This window comes from Erpetoichthys calabaricus, chromosome 5 (assembly GCF_900747795.2).
Source record: "Erpetoichthys calabaricus chromosome 5, fErpCal1.3, whole genome shotgun sequence".
Classification (NCBI taxonomy): domain Eukaryota; kingdom Metazoa; phylum Chordata; class Cladistia; order Polypteriformes; family Polypteridae; genus Erpetoichthys; species Erpetoichthys calabaricus.
Window position 1 is genome coordinate 210,615,750 of NC_041398.2, and position 20,437 is coordinate 210,636,186.

General features: G+C 37.5%; 1 protein-coding gene across 4 annotated transcripts in view; it reads left to right on the top strand.

Moving 5' to 3' along the window:
* capslb (calcyphosine-like b) overlaps positions 1–20,437 on the top strand; it is a 69,760-nt gene that overhangs the window by 35,417 nt on the left and 13,906 nt on the right. The window lies entirely within an intron of this gene.

Consider the following 20,437-nt stretch of genomic DNA (forward strand, 5'->3'; position numbering starts at 1 on the left):
TCTCCCTAATTCTGGGCTCATCAGGCATACACACTCACTGCATCCCCTCTCGTGAATCGAATCTCTATCGTCAGCGCCAGAGTTGAAGCCCCTAACGTTGCGGTCAGCAAGTCGGCTAACATCCGCCATGTGCCGTCTTTCAGTTGCGAGAAGCAGATCATAGAATGGTTGAAACTGTTGCCCCTAACGTTGCGCCACGGCGTGTGGTTCGTTTATACCTCGTGTCTTCTCATTAAACTTTTATCTCGCGAATATGTTATTGCAATCCGCAGCGGGAGCGTTTCTATAAACTTAATTTAAACTTACATTTTACACCGTGCTTTGTTTCCCTTATGAACATGCTTGTATGCTTCAGTCGCTCCCTTCTCAATTGTTTAATGAATTTTTTGCTCTTCGCTGTTTGCGGCTCTTCCTTCATTTCCCCCTACTTCATTCTTTTATCTCGCGAATATGTTATTGCAATCCTTAACGGGAGCGTTTCAATAAACTGATTGAAAATAGTTTTGCATTTACCTTTTTAGTAAAAGGCGAGCTTTTAAGCCTGAGAAATCACCCCGTAAATGCACACGTTTAATTGCACATGTGTTAATATGTATGGTTACACAGTATTAAAAGACAGTGAACAACGTCAGTTACCTTTGTTCCCGCGTTTGATAAAAGGCGAGCTTTTAAGCCTGAGAAATCACCCCGTAAATGCACGCGTTTAATTGCACATGTGTTAATATGTATGCTTACACAGTATTAAAAGACAGTCAAAAATTAACGTCATTTACCTTTGTTCCCGCGTTTGACTCGTGCTGTAAATCTCTTCCTTGTTTTTAGTTCACGTGATTACGTAGGAGGCGTGATGACGCGATACGTGACTCCGCCTCCTCCATTACAGTATATGGACAAAAAATATGTTCCAGTTATGACCATTATGCGTAGAATTTCGAAATGAAACCTGCCTAACTTTTGTAAGTAAGCTGTAAGGAATGAGCCTGCCAAATTTCAGCCTTCCACCTACACGGGAAGTTCGAGAATTAGTGATAAGTGAGTCAGTCAGTCAGTCAGTCAGTCAGTCAGTCAGTGAGGGCTTTGCCTTTTATTAATATGTATAGATTAAACAAGCGTCGGAGATTTGAAGATAGGTGTCGGCCTTTAATAAATCCAGTTTGATCTTGTGATATTACCGAGGGCAGCACTTTCTCCATCCTTCTAGCTAGGATTTTTGAGAGTATCTTAACATCATTATTCAGGAGTGAAATTGGTCTATATGATGCACATTGTAACAAGTCCTTATTTTGTTTAGGAAAGACGGTGATTAATGCTTGTCGAAATGTTTGAGGTAGTATTTGGTTGTCTCTAGCTTCTGTAAATGTTGCCAATAAGAGTGGAGCTAGCTGAGTGGAGAATCTATACATATTAATAAAAGGCAAAGCCCTCACTGACTCACTGACTGACTGACTGACTGACTCACTCACTCATCACTAATTCTCGAACTTCCCGTGTAGGTGGAAGGCTGAAATTTGGCAGGCTCATTCCTTACAGCTTACTTACAAAAGTTAGGCAGGTTTCATTTCGAAATTCTACGCGTAATGGTCCTAACTGGAACATATTTTTTGTCCATATACTGTAATGGAGGAGGCGGAGTCACGTATCACGTCATCACGCCTCCTACGTAATCACGTGAACTAAAAACAAGGAAGAGATTTACAGCACGAGTCAAACGCGGGAACGAAGGTAAATGACGTTAATTTTTGACTGTCTTTTAATACTGTGTAAGCATACATATTAACACATGTGCAATTAAACGTGTGCATTTACGGGGTGATTTCTCAGGCTTAAAAGCTCGCCTTTTATCAAACGCGGGAACAAAGGTAACTGACGTTGTTCACTGTCTTTTAATACTGTGTAACCATACATATTAACACATGTGCAATTAAACGTGTGCATTTACGGGGTGATTTCTCAGGCTTAAAAGCTCGCCTTTTACTAAAAAGGTAAATGCAAAACTATTTTCAATCAGTTTATTGAAATGCTCCCGTTAAGGATTGCAATAACATATTCGCGAGATAAAAGAACGAAGTAGGGGGAAATGAAGGAAGAGCCGCAAACAGCGAAGAGCAAAAAATTCATTAAACAATTGAGAAGGGAGCGAGTGAAGCATACAAGCATGTTCATAAGGGAAACAAAGCACGGTGTAAAACGTAAGTTTAAATTAAGTTTATAGAAATGCTCCCGCTGCGGATTGCAATAACATATTCGCGAGATAAAAGTTTAATGAGAAGACACGAGGTATAAACGAACCACACGCCGTGGCGCAACGTTAGGGGCAACAGTTTCAACCATTCTATGATCTGCTTCTCGCAACTGAAAGACGGCACATGGCGGATGTTAGCCGACTTGCTGACCGCAACGTTAGGGGCTTCAACTCTGGCGCTGACGATAGAGATTCGATTCACGAGAGGGGATGCAGTGAGTGTGTATGCCTGATGAGCCCAGAATTAGGGAGAAACACATGTCGCATACTCTTTGCATTATTTGAAAGTAAACTATTAAAACCATTCTATGATCAGCTTCTGGAAACAGAAAGAGGGCACGTGGCGGATGTAAGGTGACTTCCTGACCAACCACAAGCGTTACCTGGCAGGTAACCACCCATACAGTCAGATTGTGATTCAGAAAACGAATGCCATGAATGTAATTACCACGATCTACATACTGTCAAATAAACGAAACACACGCCGTAGCGCGACAGCTGTGAAAAGCGAGGTTCAGAAAAAAACAGATCCTTAACAAATTGTTATTGGTATATTTTCGATCCGTTTAAAAAGGTTTTCTTTTCTTATTAAAAAATTAAAAGCAGTACTTCGCCGCAACGAACCGCGAGAATTTGGCTATATATATCTGCTTCTCGCAATTAAAAGAGGGCGCGTGGCGGATTTTAGACGACTTCATGACCAAACTTAAGTGTCAGGTAGGGTTACCACTTTTAATACAAAAAAATAAGGGACGCATACTGCAGCGGGTGCCACATCTCAGTGCCAACAGTTTGCAGACTGTACTTAAAAGACCCGCCCTCCTCACTGGACAGTTAAAAAGACCAATCAAACTAACGATGACATCAAGTATTACCCAATCATAAGTAGGAAAGGAGGCATCTTCATAAAATGCGTGTGGGATGATTTGCATGAGACGCTGCTTTAAAAAAAAATGATAAAAAAAATACGGGACAAATCCCGTCCCGTATTGATTCAAAACGGGACGCGCAATTTCATTCTCAAATGCGGCACGACTCCGTATTTTAAAGGACGGGTGGCAACCCTACAGTGCCAGGTAACCACCCATACAATCAGATTGTGATTCAGACTAGGAATGCAATGAATGTAATTACCCGATCTACATACAAGGCGAAAGTCTTGCAACATTCAAAGATGATGGTTTGGGATAAGTACACCATACAACATAAAAGAGCTTATGAAGCCTTGAACCGAAAAAAGCAAGATCTCAGAGATCGTAAAAAAAAAATAGGAGGTAATGTCGTTTTACTCGCTGTAGATTTTAGTCAAACATTACCAGTTATTCCACGAGGGAGACCAGCAGATGAACTCAATGCGTGTTTAAAATCCATGCTTCTCCCACGCTCGGTTATATGTCACGTGTTCTCAGGTAGGTACACCAAAAAATGTATACATTTAAGCATGTAATGGGCAAACAAAAAATGAGGTATACCCGAAGGCACTGCAGTAGTACTTAATGTAACTTTACTTCTTAAATGTTAATGTTTTACTGTTTAATAATTTTTACGCTTCTTATATGTTGTTCAAATTCTTTTATCAAAATACCAGTGACAGCGCAATGCACGATAACATGGAGTGAATACACCATACGCATCCGCCCACGGCCGCCCTGGTGTGCGCAGATAGGAGTTGATTCTACAATAAAATAAAATAAAGATAAAAAGAGTAATACAATCATCACCCATAAAGCGGATAGTAGACGTGACGTACTATATGTGTACCAGATTTCAAGTCAATAGGTGAAACGGTTTGCGAGCTACAGGTGATTTAAAATCCTGGACAGACACACAAATTGCCACGGTAGCAAATTACAGAAAAAGATTTTACTGTTTAATAATTTATATTTATATGAAATGTGCTTCTTATATATTACTTCATATTCTCATATGATAATGATGTTAATGTTTATATTGATTTCTATGTTATTGAAACTGCATGTATGTGTGTATATGTATGTATATATATATATATATATATATATATATATATATATATATATATATATATATATACTAGCAAAATACCTGCGCTTCGCAGCAGAGTAGTGTGTTAAAGAGGTTATGAAAAAAAAGGAAACATTTTAAAAATAACGTAACATGATTGTCAATGTAATTGTGTTGTCATTGTTATAAGTGTTGCTGTCTTTTATATGTGTATATATATATATATATATATATATATATTATATATATAATATACACACACACATAAACATTTATATACATATACATATATATACATATCTACATATACACATATCTACATATATATACACACATACATAAACACACACATAAGACTTATTGACTGAAACGGGCTTTCACGAAAAAAGTTAGGGCTTTGCTACAGGATACACCCTCCACAAGTTAAGCAAGTAAAAATAAAATATATATTTCTGTTTTATTTAAACCTTTCAAGTTCATATGCATAGCCCCATTTGGCTGTTTAATTTTTTTTTTCTTTCTTCAGTAATATTTAATCTCCTTAAAGAAAAAGAACATATCCATTTTACTTTTTTTGTATCTCTTTAGTAATATTTTACTGTAAAAGGATAACCAGTATTTAAACCTTTTATGTTACTTTATACATTTATTTTACACAATGTTGAAAAATTAATAAGAAAGCTACATATTTTGGCAGCTGCTGCTTTCATTTTCAATGAAATGAAAAAAGCTCTCCAAGAGAAAACGTCAATGAAGAAGAAACAGATTGCTAAAAATCAGAAACCCTCATTTATAAAAGTTTGCTGCAGATGACTTAACTGAAAATAAATGAATAGTTCCTATGTGTATAATACATATTTATCTATTTTACTTATGCCTTTATTCCACCAACTTACAACATCTGAGGTACAATTTGTTACATTACTTTTGTTTTTTGCAGCACAGGCAGGTGAAGTGACTTCCTCAGGGTCACACAGTGGTGTCAGTACCACGATTTGAACTGACAAGCTCCGGGTTTGCTGAAATATTACTGAAGAAAGAAAAAAAACGACAACGGGCAAATGGGGCTATGCATACAAATGTCCATCCGTCCATTATCCAACCTGCCATATCCTAAATACAGGAGCCAATAAGTAGATATGTATATATACAGTATATATATATATATATATATGTGTGTATGTATGTATATATGTATGTCTATATATATATATATATATATATATATATATGTAGATATGTAAATTTGTATATGTATATATATGTTTATGTGGATGTGTATATACGTATGTATATGTAGATATGTGTATATGTAGATATGTATATATATGTATATGTATATATATCTTTATGTGTGTGTGTGTGTGTATATTATATGTATATAAAGGACAGCAAAACTCATAACAATGACAACACAATTACATTGACAATCACGTTACGTTATTTTTAAAATGTTTCCTTTTTTTTTTTTCATAACCTCTTTAACACACTACTTCTCCGCTGCGAAGCGCAGGTATTTTGCTAGTATGTATATATGTGTATGTGTGTGTGTATGTATGTGTGTATATGTATGTATATATATATATATGTTGATATGTGTGTGTGTATATATATATATATATATATATATATATGTGGATGTGTATATGTATATATATGTGTGTATATATATATATATGTATATGTAGATATGTGTATATGTAGATATGTATATATATATATATCTGTATGTGTATATATATATATATATATGTGTGTGTGTGTGTGTATATATATATATATATATATATATATATATATATATATATATATATATGTATATATATGTATGTGTGTGTGTGTGTGTGTGTATGTATGTGTATATATATATATGTTGATATGTGGATGCGTATATGTATATATATATGTAGATATGTATATATATGTATATGTATATATGTTTATATGTGTGTGTGTGTATATTATATATATAAAAGACAGCAACACTCATAACAATGACAACACAATTACGTTGACAATCATTGTACGTTATTTTTAAAATGTTTCCTTTTCTTTTTCATAACCTCTTTAACACAGTACTTCTCCGCTGCGAAGCGTGGGTATTTTGCTATTTATCTATATATATAAAGGAGAGTTGGGATCCGAGAGACTGTGTTTGTGTGTTTGTGGAGGGATGGAGAGTTAAGGCGGGTGTTGGAGTCACGTGATCATCTCCCCTCCCATTCACCTCATTTCATTCACTTCATTTCGCTCCGAACTGAGCTCCGCAGCTGGCGCGGTCTTGCTGTTCTTGATTTGCTTTTCACATGGCCAAGTATACGTTGCATGCTCAAGAGTAAGCTCAGCGCACAACTTGGTCATATTACAACCGGAGGGGCGAACTGACAACATGGTATACAAAGAGATCCTTAACAAATAATTTTTGGTATAATTTCCCTCAGTTTATTATTTAAAATTTTAAAGCAGTACTTCGCCGCTGCGAAGCGCGGGTATTTTGCTATTATATATGTGAATGTATGTCTATATTTATATCTATCTATATATATGTATATGTGGATGTGTATATGTATATATATGTATATGTAGATATGTATATATATGTATATATGTTTATGTATATATATGGTTACATAACCTCTTTAACACACTACTTCTCTGCTGCAAAGCGCGGGTATTTTGCTATATGTATATATATATGTGTCTGTATGTGTATATATATATATATATTTATATATATATATATATATATATATATATATATATGTGTGTTTGTATGTATGTGTATGTATATATGTTGATATATGTATATATATGTGGATGTCTATATGTATATATATATATATATATATATATATATATATATATATATATATATATATATATATATATATATATATGTAGATATGTGTATATGTAGATATGTATATAAGTATATATGTTTATGTATATATGTTTACATAACCTCTTTAACACACTACTTCTCCGCTGCGAAGCGCGGTATTTTGCTAGTTTCTTATAAAACTCTACGGGGTAACCATCAGGGCCTGATGATTTCCCGCTTTGTAGTGACTTTATAGCGTCTAGTAATTCTGTTAGCGTTAGAGGTTTATCCAGTTCCTCAGCACTTAAAGCATCTATTTGTGGTATTTGTGAATTATCCAGAAATGCATTAGATTGTGTGTTGTCTTCTTTGGGCTCAGTGGAATATAAAGACCTATAGTAATCTCTAAATGTGTGCATTATTTTATTATGGTCGATGATTTCTTCTCCATTCTTGTTGGTGATTACTGGTATTGCATTGTGAACTTCTTGTTTATGAATTTGTTGAGCTAAAAGCTTATTAGCTTTTTCTCCGTGTTCATAGTAATGCTGTCTAGACTTATAAATAAGTTGTTCAGTTTCTTTAGTTGTTAAGATGTTAACTTCTGTATGTAGGGCTTGCCTTTTCCTGTGAAGAGCTTCACTTGGACGCCTGGCTTGTTCTTCATCTATTCTAGTAATTTCATTTCTTATCTCTGACACTTTCTTGGTTTCTAATTTATTTCTGTGGGAAAGATATGAAATAATCTGTCCTCTTAAGAAGGCCTTTAGAGTTTCCCAGAGTGTTCCTGCAGAAACCTCTGTGGACATGTTTGTCTCTAGGAAGAAGCTGATTTGTTTGGATATAAATTCTGTGCAGGTCTCGTCTGCCAATAAAAGAGGGTTAAGACGCCATCTACGAGGTGAGTGTGAGGGGCTTAATGATTTTAGCTCCAAGACTAGAGGGGCATGGTCAGAGATAACAATTGTGTCATATTTGCATGATTTAATTGTAGGCAGGAAATTATTATCTATAAAAAAATAATCAATTCTTGAGTAGCTATAATGCACTGGTGAGTAGAACGAATATGTTCTTGAGTTTGGGTTAAGAAACCTCCAGGGGTCTGACAAGTTGTGATCATTCAAAAACTGTGTAATTATCTTTGCAGTATTAGATGTCGTCCCCCCTGTCACAGGAGTCCTATCTAAGAGTGGATTTAAAACACAATTAAAATCCCCAGCCATTATAATTTTATGAGTGTTCACATTGGGAATGGATGCAAGTAGATTTTGCATGAATTCCTTATCATCAACATTGGGTGCATAAACATTTATCAAAATCATTTTACTGTTATATAAGTTGCCCATGACCATCACATATCTCCCTTCAGGGTCCGACACTACATTTGATGCTGCAAATGCAACTGTTCTATATATGAGATTTCCCACCCCTCTAGTTTTCTTTATAAAGCTAGAATGGAACATTTGGCCAGTCCAGTCTTTTTGTAATCTGAACTGATCCTTGGTTAGTAAGTGGGTCTCCTGTAGAAATACTATTTTAGCGTTTAAGCCTGTTAGGTGAGAGCATACTTTCTTTCTCTTTAATTCGTGATTCAGGGCTTTAACATTCCAGCTCACAAAGTTAACTGTCCCATCATGGAGACATTGATTCTGAGTTTTTAATGTCATTATAGTTTAATTGGTAATATGGCAGTTTTAATCTTAGTTTCAAGATTCCCGATGAGTTATTGCATTTTAGCCTATTGTTGCATTGATATTTATAATTATAAGAATTACAAGAATAGATTAGATATAACCTGCTCTCCTTCTCTCCCCCCTTTATCCCCCCACCCCCCCATTTTGCCTCCCCACATGAGGCTAGATCCCACTTCGCGATGTTCCAGTCCTCTGACATACGAAGACACAGAGCACGTCCAAAACAAAACAAACCCCACCCTGCAGCGGCGTTACAGAATTAAAACAGAGATATCTTTTGCATTTAAATTCTTAATACTATCTGCCGAAAATGTTCTCATTAACAATATTTAAGCTTGAAATAATCTTCAGCGCTTTTAAGTTAAGATATTAAGATTAAAAAAAAAAAAAAAAAAGAAAAGAAACAACCCTGGGAATGATTTTAAAAACTAGTCTAGAATAAACCTGGTAATTCCTACTGTAATAGTATAATGGTAATAGTATAAATAGTAGAAAAAGCAGTAAACCAAGGGTATGAAGTTAAACAGTCTACTTTAAGCCAGCCAGCCAGCCATTTTCCAACCCGCTGAATCCGAACACAGGGTCACGGGGGTCTGCTGGAGCCAATCCCAGCCAACACAGGGCACAAGGCAGGGAACCAATCCCGGGCAGGGTGCCAACCCACCGCAGGACACGTCTACTTTAAGGTATAGTAAAATAAAAAAAAATAAAAAAAAGGAAGAAGAAAAAAAAAAAAACGAATCCTACTTTAATTACTTCCACATTTTCACACTCACGTCTATAACTCTATAACTCTGATTAAAACATAAACATATAAAGTCCAGATAAAGAAAAAAAAAAAAAAAAAAAAGGGATGTATAATTATAATACCAGTCTCTTTAAACTTGGATCCAGAGAGCAGATCATAGGTCCTTCCCGTGCCTTGATAGAATATGGCTCCTTATTAACTTTCAAAAAAGTGTCGGAAACAGCTTCTTTAGTTCTTTTTCAGCTTCTTCTTTGCTGAAGAAAATATAATATCGATCTTGAACTTCCACTTTCAGTCTGGCAGGATACAAGAGGCTGTATTTGATATCGGCTTTCCGTAGCAACTTTTTAATGTCGATGTAGGATCTGCGTTTTGCAGCTGTTGATGGTGAGAAGTCGGGAAAAATACGTATAAGATTATTTTCAAATATAATCTCTTGCTTGTGTCTGAGAAGTGCCATCACATCAAGCTTACATCGTAGTTGCTCGAAGCAGACAATAAAAGACCTAGGTTTAAAGGCGCTTGGTATCTTTGTGCGATAAGCCGTGGCTATCTCAATGTCGAGTTTAAAGTCATCGCCAATTATTTTAGACAGTAATTCTACTGCAAATTTCACTGGGCTTGAGCTTTCTCGTTTCTCAGGTATACCCTCAATTCTTATATTATTTCTTCTGCACCCATCCTCCAGGGCTGCAAGTCTGTCTCCAAGTTTTTTGCATTCCGAGTTCGCAGCTGTGGCTTTTTCATCGGCGTTAGATGCCAGTTGTTCCCCTGTTTCCACTCGAGCCGTGAGTCCCTGCTTAACATCTTCCAGCTGATCTGAAACGTCATTAATATGGGCATCAAGCATTTTCAGTTTTGAATTAGTTTGTTCAATAGTTTGTTCAATGTGTTCCACTAATTTCTCCAACATGCCTTTAAAGTTCACATCAAAACGTTTAAATAGACACGTTTCCTTATCTTTGTTATCCTTCTTGAGCTAAATGGTCACCTTCTTAAGATCATTCGTGTTATCTTTCTTAAGCTCATTCTTAAGCTCATTCATGGCCGTAACCATGGTAGTGGCCAGTGTAGCGATCATCTCTTTCAGTTCGGACAGTTCGCTTCGGCTTTCGTGCTCCGCGAGTGGAAATGCAGCCCCCGTTACAGTAGGCGCTGCGGGCTCGCGATGAGTAGATGAGAGCACGTCCTGCAGAGCCCTTTCTAGTCTCGAATGATCCTCAGAAATCGCCGATCCATCGCGACCTGTATCACTTGCACCTTCGCTCCCATTTTCACTCTCGACTGGAGACGATACAATGGAGCGGGGTCCCAGGAATTCTGCGCATTCGTCTGCCTGTTCCAGGTCAGTCTCCGTGAGGCCATACTTTGCACTTGAACTCAGGCCGGAAGTCTGTCCAGACTTTGAAGCAGCTTTAAGTTTCTTTTCCGGTTCTTTCTGACTTTTCTTCTTGTTACTCATGCTTGTATATTGTAGTGGAAGTTCCTTGGTCGGGTTAAATACAGAATACCTCTAAATAATATGAAATACGTGGGAAAATAAAGCCGCTGCTAGCGGAGCTCTGCTTCAGACGTCCATCTCCTATAAACGGACGAAACCAACATGTATTTCTGTAGAACCTTTTCATACAAAGGGTGTATCTCAAAGTGCTTTACAAAACGGCAAAGAAGTAATTTCTTGCAAAAAAAAATAAAATAAAATTAGGTAAGAAGTATAATGCATATACAGTATACAAAAATAAATAATGCACACTTAAATAGGACAGATATAAGCGAAACAGAGTTCTTAAATACAAAATTTATTTTTTTAAGTCTCTAAATGACAGGCCGATGATAAGGTATCTTGGCCAGGGAGGATAGGAATAAAACAGAGATCCAGTTAAGCTGGAGGAAAAAGCTAAATCTGTAGGGGTTTCAAGCCAAAAGACCACCCAGCCCCTACTGGGCATTCTACTTAACATAAAAATAGTTCTTTATTGTGCAGTATTTTTTTAAGGGGTTGTCTTAGAATATTTTGCGTAGTGGGTCTTATGGCAGGTTGGGGTATCTGCTTTCGTTTAAACATCAGAGGTGTCTGCACAGGACTTTGTTCAGGTGCTGGTGGTGCAGAATACTACCACAAAAGAACCAGAAAAGAAAACAAAGAAAGGTAAAGATTAATAAAGATTGCAGATTCATTGAAGAATACGATAATTCTGTGCATGTCTAGTTTATTAGGGGAGAACTAAATTGTAGGCCAAATTAACAAAGTGGGTTTTTAGGAGTTTTTTTAAAGTGATCCACAGTGATAGCCTGATGTGTCTCTATTGGTAAATTATTCCAGATTTTTGGTGCATAACAGCAGAAGGCTGCCTTTCCAGTTCTTTTATTCTTGGCTCTTGAGATAATAATCAGAGCGCTATTAGAAGATCTAAGGTTCTTTTTCTTCTCCATTTGGCTGTTCCCATTAGGGGTTGCCACAGCAGATCATCTTTTTCCATATCTTCCTGTCCTCTACATTTTGCTCTGTTACATCCACAACCTTCATGTCTTTTCTCACCACATCCCTAAACCTTCTGTTATGTCTTCCTTTTTCCTCTTAGCTGACAGCTCCATCCTTAGCATTCTTTTTCCAATATATCCAGCATCTCTTCTCTGTACATGTCAAACCAATTCAATCTTGCCACTGTCTGACTCACCCTCTAATTTACTCATTTCTAATCCTGTCCATCCTTGTCACACCCAATGCAAATCTTAACATCTTTAACTCTGCCACCTATTTAAACTTATTCACCTTTGCCAGCTTTCCTCCCTGCATCCTCACCATTCAGCTGACCTCCCTCTCATTCACACACATGTATTCTGTCTTGTTTCTTCTGACCTTCATTCCTCTCCTCTCTTGAGAATATCTCCGCCTCTCCATGTTCTTCTCAACCTGCTCCCTACTCTCTCAACAGATCACAATGTCATCAGTAAAGATCATAGTCCACTGGGACTCCTGTCTATTCTTGTCTATCAACTTGTCCGTCAGTATTGCAAATAAGAAAGGGTTCATAGCTGATCCCTGATGTAATCCCACCTCCACCTTGAATGCATCTGTCACTCCTACAGCAGACCTCACCACTGTCACACTTTCCTCGTACATATCCTATACAACTCTTACATACTTCTCTGCCATTACCAATTTCTCCATACAATACCACTGCTTCTCTTGAGGCACCCTGTCATACGCTTTCTCCAGGTCCACAAAGACGCAATGCAAGTCTTTCTGACCTTCTCTATACTTCTCCATCAACACCCTCGGAGCAAACATTGCATCTGTGGTGCTCTTTCTTGGCATGAAACCATACTGCTACTCGCTAATCATCAACTCCCTTCTTAACCTAGCTTCCACTACTCTTTCCTGTAACTTCATGCTGTGGCTCATCAATTTTATCCCTCTGTAGTTACTACAGCTCTGCATATACCTTTTAAAATCAAATTCAAATCAAATCAAATAGTCTTTTATTGTCAATTCACTGTACCTGTATGTGCAGAACATACAGGAGAATCGAAATACTGTTTCTCTCTCAACTTCGTAGTACAAAAAAATATAAAAAGTATAAAGTATAACATATAAGATAAATAACATTAGAACTTGTAAAGTAGATCTGTGTACAATGTGCAAAAGCCAATTACAGTAAAAAAAAAAAAAATTTTATTCTTAAAAATTGGTACCAGTACACTTCTTCTCCACTCCTCAGGCATCCTCTCACTTACCAAGATTACATTAAGCAATCTGGTTAAAAACTCCACTGCCATTTCTCCTAAACACATCCATGCTTCCACAGGTATGTCATTTGGACCAACGGCCTTTCCATTCTTCACCCTCTTCATAGCTGTCCTTACATCCTTATTGCTAATCTGTCTAACCTTCACTCTCTGTCATTCTCTTCATTCATCAGCCTCTCAAAGTACTCTTTCCATCTGCTCAACACACTGTCCTCACTTGTGAGTATGTTTCCATCTTTATCCTTTATCACTCAAACCTGCTGCACATCTTTCTCATCTTTCTGTACAGGTCAATTTCTCCCTCCTTAGTGTCCAACCTCTCATACAGCTCATCATACACCTTTTCTTTAGCTTTTGCCACCTCTCTCTTCACCTTACACCTTATCTCCTTGTACTCCTGTCTACTTTCTGTATCTCTCTCACTATCCCACTTTTACTTCGACAACCTCTTTCTCTTTATACTCTCCTGTACTTCCCCATTCGACCACCATGTTTCCTTTTCCTCCTTCCTCTGTCCAGATGTCATGAAAAGACACCACCCAGTGCCTGTCTTACCTCCTCTGTCAACTCAACCTTGCAGTCTTCCTTTTTCATCTTCCACCATTTGATCCTTGGCTCTGCCCTTACTCTCCTCCTCTTCTTGATCTTCAACGTCATTCTACAGACCATCATCTTATGCTGCCTAACAATGCTTTTCCCAGTCCACCTCTTTGCAGTCTGCAATCTCCTTTAGATTGACCCTTCTGCATAGGATATAATCTACCTGTGTGCATCTTCCTCTGCTACTGTTCATCAACCAATGTTTCTGCCTCTTCTTAAAATAAGTATTCACCATAGCCATGCCCGTCCTTTTCGCAAAATCCATTGCCATTCTGACCTTCTGCATTCCTTTCCTTGACACCATACCCATACACCATAACCTCTTGATCTCTTCTGTTCCCTTCACCAACCTGTCCATTGAAATCCGCTCCAATCACCACTTTCTCTCCCTTGGGTACACTCTTCTCCACTTCATCCAACGCACTGCAGAAATCTTTTTTCTCATCCATCATGCACCCAACTTGCAGGGCATATGCACTAGCAACATTCATCATCACACCTTCAATTTCCAGCTTCAGAATCATTACTGTCTGACACTCTTTTCATCTCCAAAACACTCTTGACATACTGTTCCTTCAGGATAACTCTTACCCTATTTCTCCTCCTATCCACACCATAATAGAACAATTTGAACCCACCCTTGATCCACCTGGCCTTACTTCCCTTCCATTTAGTCTCTTGCATATGCAATATATCAACCTTCCTTCCCTCCATCACATCAGGTAACTCTCTCCCCTTACCAATCACACTGCCAACTTTCACTCTCTTTACCTTTATACATATATTGTCACTCTTGGGTCACAGAATTGCACAGAAACACAGGAGATTTTAGAGACAGGAACTTTATTTAAACACTTCAAACAAACATGTCTCTTTCAGAAGTAAAACAAGCTCTGTATGTAGTTAGAGGGGACAGTTCCATCTCTCAATTAAAAGAACAGACAAACATCATAGGGGTGCACAATGGAAGTGGGACCCCCAACAGGAGCAACGGATGTCTGTGGGAGGAGAGAGAAACAAAGAAATGAGCGAAAAGGACAGGTGCTGTACAGGCTTTTAAATATGCTAAGTACCGCGTGAGAAGCACAACAGCCACCAGAACAAAGAGGAGGCAAACTGTATTTGTTCCCATTGTATCAGTGTTGAAGGAAGGGGGTTTTGGAGGGGCGACCCCCTTCCTTCTTTACAATATATATTACAAGATCTAAGGTTACGACTTGGAATATGGGGGTATAGGCACTCCAAAATGTAGGAAGGAGCAAGTTTATTTAAATTGCTGTGCTTGCATTCTTATGAACATACAAACACCACACAGACAGTGACTGGAGTTGAGGTTCACACTCAGGCCACTGGATCAGTGAAGCAGCTGTGTGAACCAGTTTGCCAATTGCCATCTGCCAACAAAAAGTGCTGTGGAAAAAGAAGTGATCATAAATTTGTATTGCATCTGCAATACTATAGACTACCCCTCTTGATACAGCATATTTATCTATTCACTTGTGTTTTTTTCAGTTTTGCTCCTGAGGACATGTGTCGCTGCATGTTTTCATGTTTACCAAGATTTTGTTCAGATACTGCCTCATGCCTTTCACTGGTTTCCTTCTTGTATTGAGTGTTTCTAAGTGTAAAGTCAAAAATGTACTTCAGTGTGTGAATGATTTTTCTAAGAAATTTTAGTGCAATGGTCTATTGATGTTACTTTAGTGTCTCTTCATTTCAATTATGTTGTGGGTCAAAATCCTTACTTATTCTTATTAGGATTTAGAACACCTAAGACAAAACATGAAGGTGGCTTATACAGTAGAAATGTAGTTGGCCTTTTCTTTGAGATCACTAGGAAAACAAATTGGTGAAAAATTGTGATGCCTAATCTATTCCAGTCTATAAAACAAACTGTTCTCCCATAAATTGTTGGCCCAGTGCTGTATATCTTTTTCATATTATTTTTTAATTAACAGTATTATTGATAAAAGAAGTAGGTCATATAACTGGCATGGACATCCATGGTGGGCATACATTGTAATTAACAAGTTCCAAACAAGCATACATTAAATTCAATTAAATACAGTTTATTATTTTATAGGCTCAAGTTAACAAATACAGCAACCAAAGAGCAGATCTTAACATGTATACATACAGTATATAAGTAAACAAAACTAGTAATTAGGTGAACTTTGGTGGAAATGTAATTAAAGTATTGCTAACAGAAGATATGGCCAATTTACAAATGAGGAGAAGAAAACAAAAGAAAAAAAATACATTTAAGGGGAATAATAACTCTTTAACAAGCAGATTGGTCAGTCTAATGGCCTACTTCAACTGCTTGCTGTCTCCTTTCTGGGCAATATACTATGGAGAATACTGAATTTAGAGAATAAATTGATAAAACTAGTGATGTATCAGCAGATAAGTGTAGCTTTGTGATATCTCATTATGCAGGCAGGTGTAGTGACTCTTGCATGTATTTTAAATACACTTATGTAAAAGAAAGCCATAAATATTTATTTTTGGCATAACAGAAACAGCACAGTGGTTGTCACTACCTGTGTGTATTTTGCGTGTTCTTCTTTATCATATACCTGGGTGGCCAACTCCGATCCTGGAGAGCCACAGTGGCTACAGGTTTTCATTCTAACCATTTTCTTAATTAGTGACTAGTTTTTGCTGTTAGTTAACTTCATTTAAATTATTTGCTATTTAAGACTTGGATCATTTAAATCAGGGCTGAGCAATGTCAGTCCTAGAGAGGCACAGTGGCTTCAGGTTTTTGTTCCAACCTAATTGCTTCATGAGAAATCATTCATTGCCGATGAAGCACTTATTGCTCAAGTGACATTTTTCTGCTTCATTTTAGTTGTTTGGCTTGTTAAGATTTTGAACCCTTAATTGCTTTTTAGTCTTAAACTGCTGTATTCATTGTTTGAACTACTCCTTATCTATACTAAAAGGCAAAGCCCTCACTGATTCACTCACTGACTGACTGACTGACTGACTGACTGACTGACTCACTCATCACTAATTGTCCAACTTCCTGTGTAGGTGGAAGGCTGAAATTTGGCCGGCTCATTCCTTACAGCTTACTTACAAAAGTTAGGCAGGTTTCATTTCGAAATTCTACGCGTAATGGTCATAACTGGAACCTCTTTTTTGTCCATGTTCTGTAATGGAGGAGGTGGAGTCACGTATCGCATCATCACGCCTCCTACGTAATCACGTGAACTGAAAACAAGAGATTTACAGCACGACTCAAACGTGGGAACGAAGGTAAATGACGTTAATTGTTGAGTGTCTTTTAATACTGTGTAAGCATACATATTAGCACATGTGCAATTAAACATGTGCATTTACTGGGTGATTTCTCAGGCTTAAAAGCTCGCCTTTTATTAAAAAGGTAAATGCAAACTTTTTCATTCTGAAGGTCACAAACCACGTTAGATTTCAGCCGTTAAACGCGCAAAAATGTCGGTACACCAGATAAATAAGCGCAACATATTATCAGTTGTATTGTATGCTTACAATACATATAGAAATGTGTTAATCGTTAACTAATAGTATGGGATGGTGTTTTTCGATTTAAACGATTGCATGTCTTGGTGGGTTTGCGTAGCTTATTGTCAATATCTTTACACCTCTTTTTAAGACTTATTGACTGAAACGGGCTTTCATGAAAAAAGTTAGGGCTTTGCTACAGGATACACCCTCCACAAGTTAAGGAAGTAAAAATAAAGGTATATATTTCTGTTTTATTTAAACCTTTTAAGTTCATATGCATAGCCCCATTTGGCTGTTTTAGTTTTTCTTTTTTCTTTCTTCAGTAATATTTAATCTCCTTAAAGAAAAACAACATATGCATTTTACTGTTTTTTGTATCTCTTTAGTAATATTTTAGTGTAAAAGAATAACCAGTATTTAAACCTTTTATGTTACTTTATAAAGTTATTTTACACAATGTTGAAAAATTAATAAGAAAGCTACATATTTTGGCAGCTGCTGCTTTAATTTTCAATGAAATGAAAAAAGCTCTCCAAGAGAAAACCTCAATGAAGAAGAAACAGTTTGCACTATGTAAAAAGGAGAAACCCTCATTTATAAAGGTTTGCTGCAGATGACTTAACTGAAAATAAATGAATAGTTCCTATGTGTATAATACATATTTATCTATTTGACTTATGCCTTTATTCCAGCAACTAGCAACATCTGAGGTACAATTTGTTACATTACTTTTGTTTTTTGCAGCACATGCAGGAGAAGTGACTTCCTCAGGGTCAAACAGTGGTTTCAGTACCAAGATTTGAACTGACAAGCTCCGGGTTTGCTGAAATATTACTGAAGAAAGAAAAAAAACGAAAACGGGCACATGGGGCTATGTATACAAATGTCCATCCATCCATTATCCAACCCGCTATATCCTAAATACAGGAGCCAATCCCTGCCAACACAGGAGACAAGGCAGGAAACAGACCCCGGGCAAGGTGCCAGCCCACCGCAGGGCGCACACACCCACACACACCCACACACCACGAACAATTTAGAATCGCCAATGCACGTAACCTGCATGTCTTTGGACTGTGGGAGGAAACCGGAGTACCCGGAGGAAACCCAGACAGACATGGAGAGAACATTCAAACTCCACGCAGGTAAGCGAACTCGGTTCTCCTAACTGGCACCTTTCACTGCGCCACCATACCGCCCGCATACAAACTTGAAAGGTTTAAATAAAACAGAAATATATACCTTTATTTTTACTTCCTTAACTTGTGGAGGGTGTATCCTGTAGCAAAGCCCTAACTTTTTTCATGAAAGCCCCTTTCAGTCAATAAGCCTTAAAAACAGGTGTAAAGCTAAACTTGCAGCACCGCTATTCAATTACACTTGCCTAATGCCTCTCCTAAGGGGAGATACTGTGGGATCTGGGCATCCGTCAAAGCACCAATCACAGGCCCGATTAGAAAGCGGGAAGCTGTGATTTGTCGTCTCCCTCCCATGTAACAATCTCAGCCCGTGTTACAACGCACTATTTATGTATGTATATATGTATATATGTGTATGTGTGTGTGTATGTATGTGTGTATATGTATGTGTATATATATGTTAATATGTGTATATATATATATATATATATATATATATATATATGTGGATGTGTATATGTAGATATGTGTATATGTAGATATGTATATATATGTATATATGTATATGTATATATATGTTTACATAACCTCTTTAACACACTACTTCTCCGCTGCGAAGCGCGGGTATTTTGCTAGTTAGCAATAAAATGTAAATGACAAATGAACCAGCATTCTACATTTAGCTTGTTTCCATTTCCACCCATCCATCATTCACAATTTAGTTTAATTAACTACTCAAAAAGAAACTGAAGAGAAAGTGAAGAATTGAAAATTATCTGTTTTAGGCTTCAGATTTCTTGGATGATACATGTATCATTAGAAAGGAAACAAAATCTATGATTTAGGAATGAACTGACATAGTACAGGTAAAACATTAACAAGCTTTAAAATTAAATAAGATCTGTTATTGGTGAGGATTGGCTTTTAATTAAGCAACTGGATTGGAATAAAGACCTGCAGCCACTGTGGTTGTCCAGGATCAGAGTTGGCCACCCCTGGCATATACAGTATAGTATGCAGTCTGATGAAGGAATATAGGGAAGTTTACAGACACAAAAAACAGAACACCTGGCTGCTCACCATACATCATCAAACAGGTGCTTGGTCATTCAGTGCCATTTCTCAACTCCCAAGTTTAACTCCCCTAATATGAAGATATCAGTCCAAATATGAATTGCGGTCTGTTAGGGATGATTGAATTAAGAGAATTTTTAATGGAAGGCAGTTGACAGTTTTCTCCCCAACGTCATACTGTTACAAATGTATTTATTGCTTGGGAACCATGAAAGATTTGCTGAAAACAGTAGACTGACTTAGTGCGCTAGTGCATCTTGTTAGTAGTAGCCTTGGATAAAGGTGAAATTGTCCCCATCATGCTGGAGCCTGTTAAGTAATTACTTATATTGTAGGACCACAAGTACATATTATGGGCAGCAAGGTGGCGCAGTGGGTAGCACTGCTGCCTCACAGTTAGGAGACCCAGGTTCGCTTTATGGGTCCTCCCTGCATGGAGTTTGCATGTTCTCCCCGGAGTTTGCATGTTCTCCCCGTGCCTGCGTGGGTTTCCTCCCACAGTCCAAAGACATGCAGATTAGGTGCATTGGCGATCTGAAATTGTCCCTAGTGTGTGTGTGCACCTTGCGGTGGGCTGACGCCCTGCCCAGGGTTTGTTTCCTGCCTTGCTCCCTGTGCTGGCTGGGATTGGCTCCAGCAGACCCCCGTGACCCTGTAGTTAGGATATAGCAGGTTGGATGGATGGATGGAAGTACATATTATGCACCATTTTCTCTTTTACGTCAGGTAATACTTTCCTTTGCCTGAGGCAGTTCAAGATAAAGAGAAGCTGTACCTTTTGGCAATTCACCCATCTTTAGATACTGAGATAATAAAGGTAGCAGAGGAAATCATTTGAGCGGTGTAAGCAAACACAGATGCATAGATGCTATAAAAATAATAATGTCTTGCAAA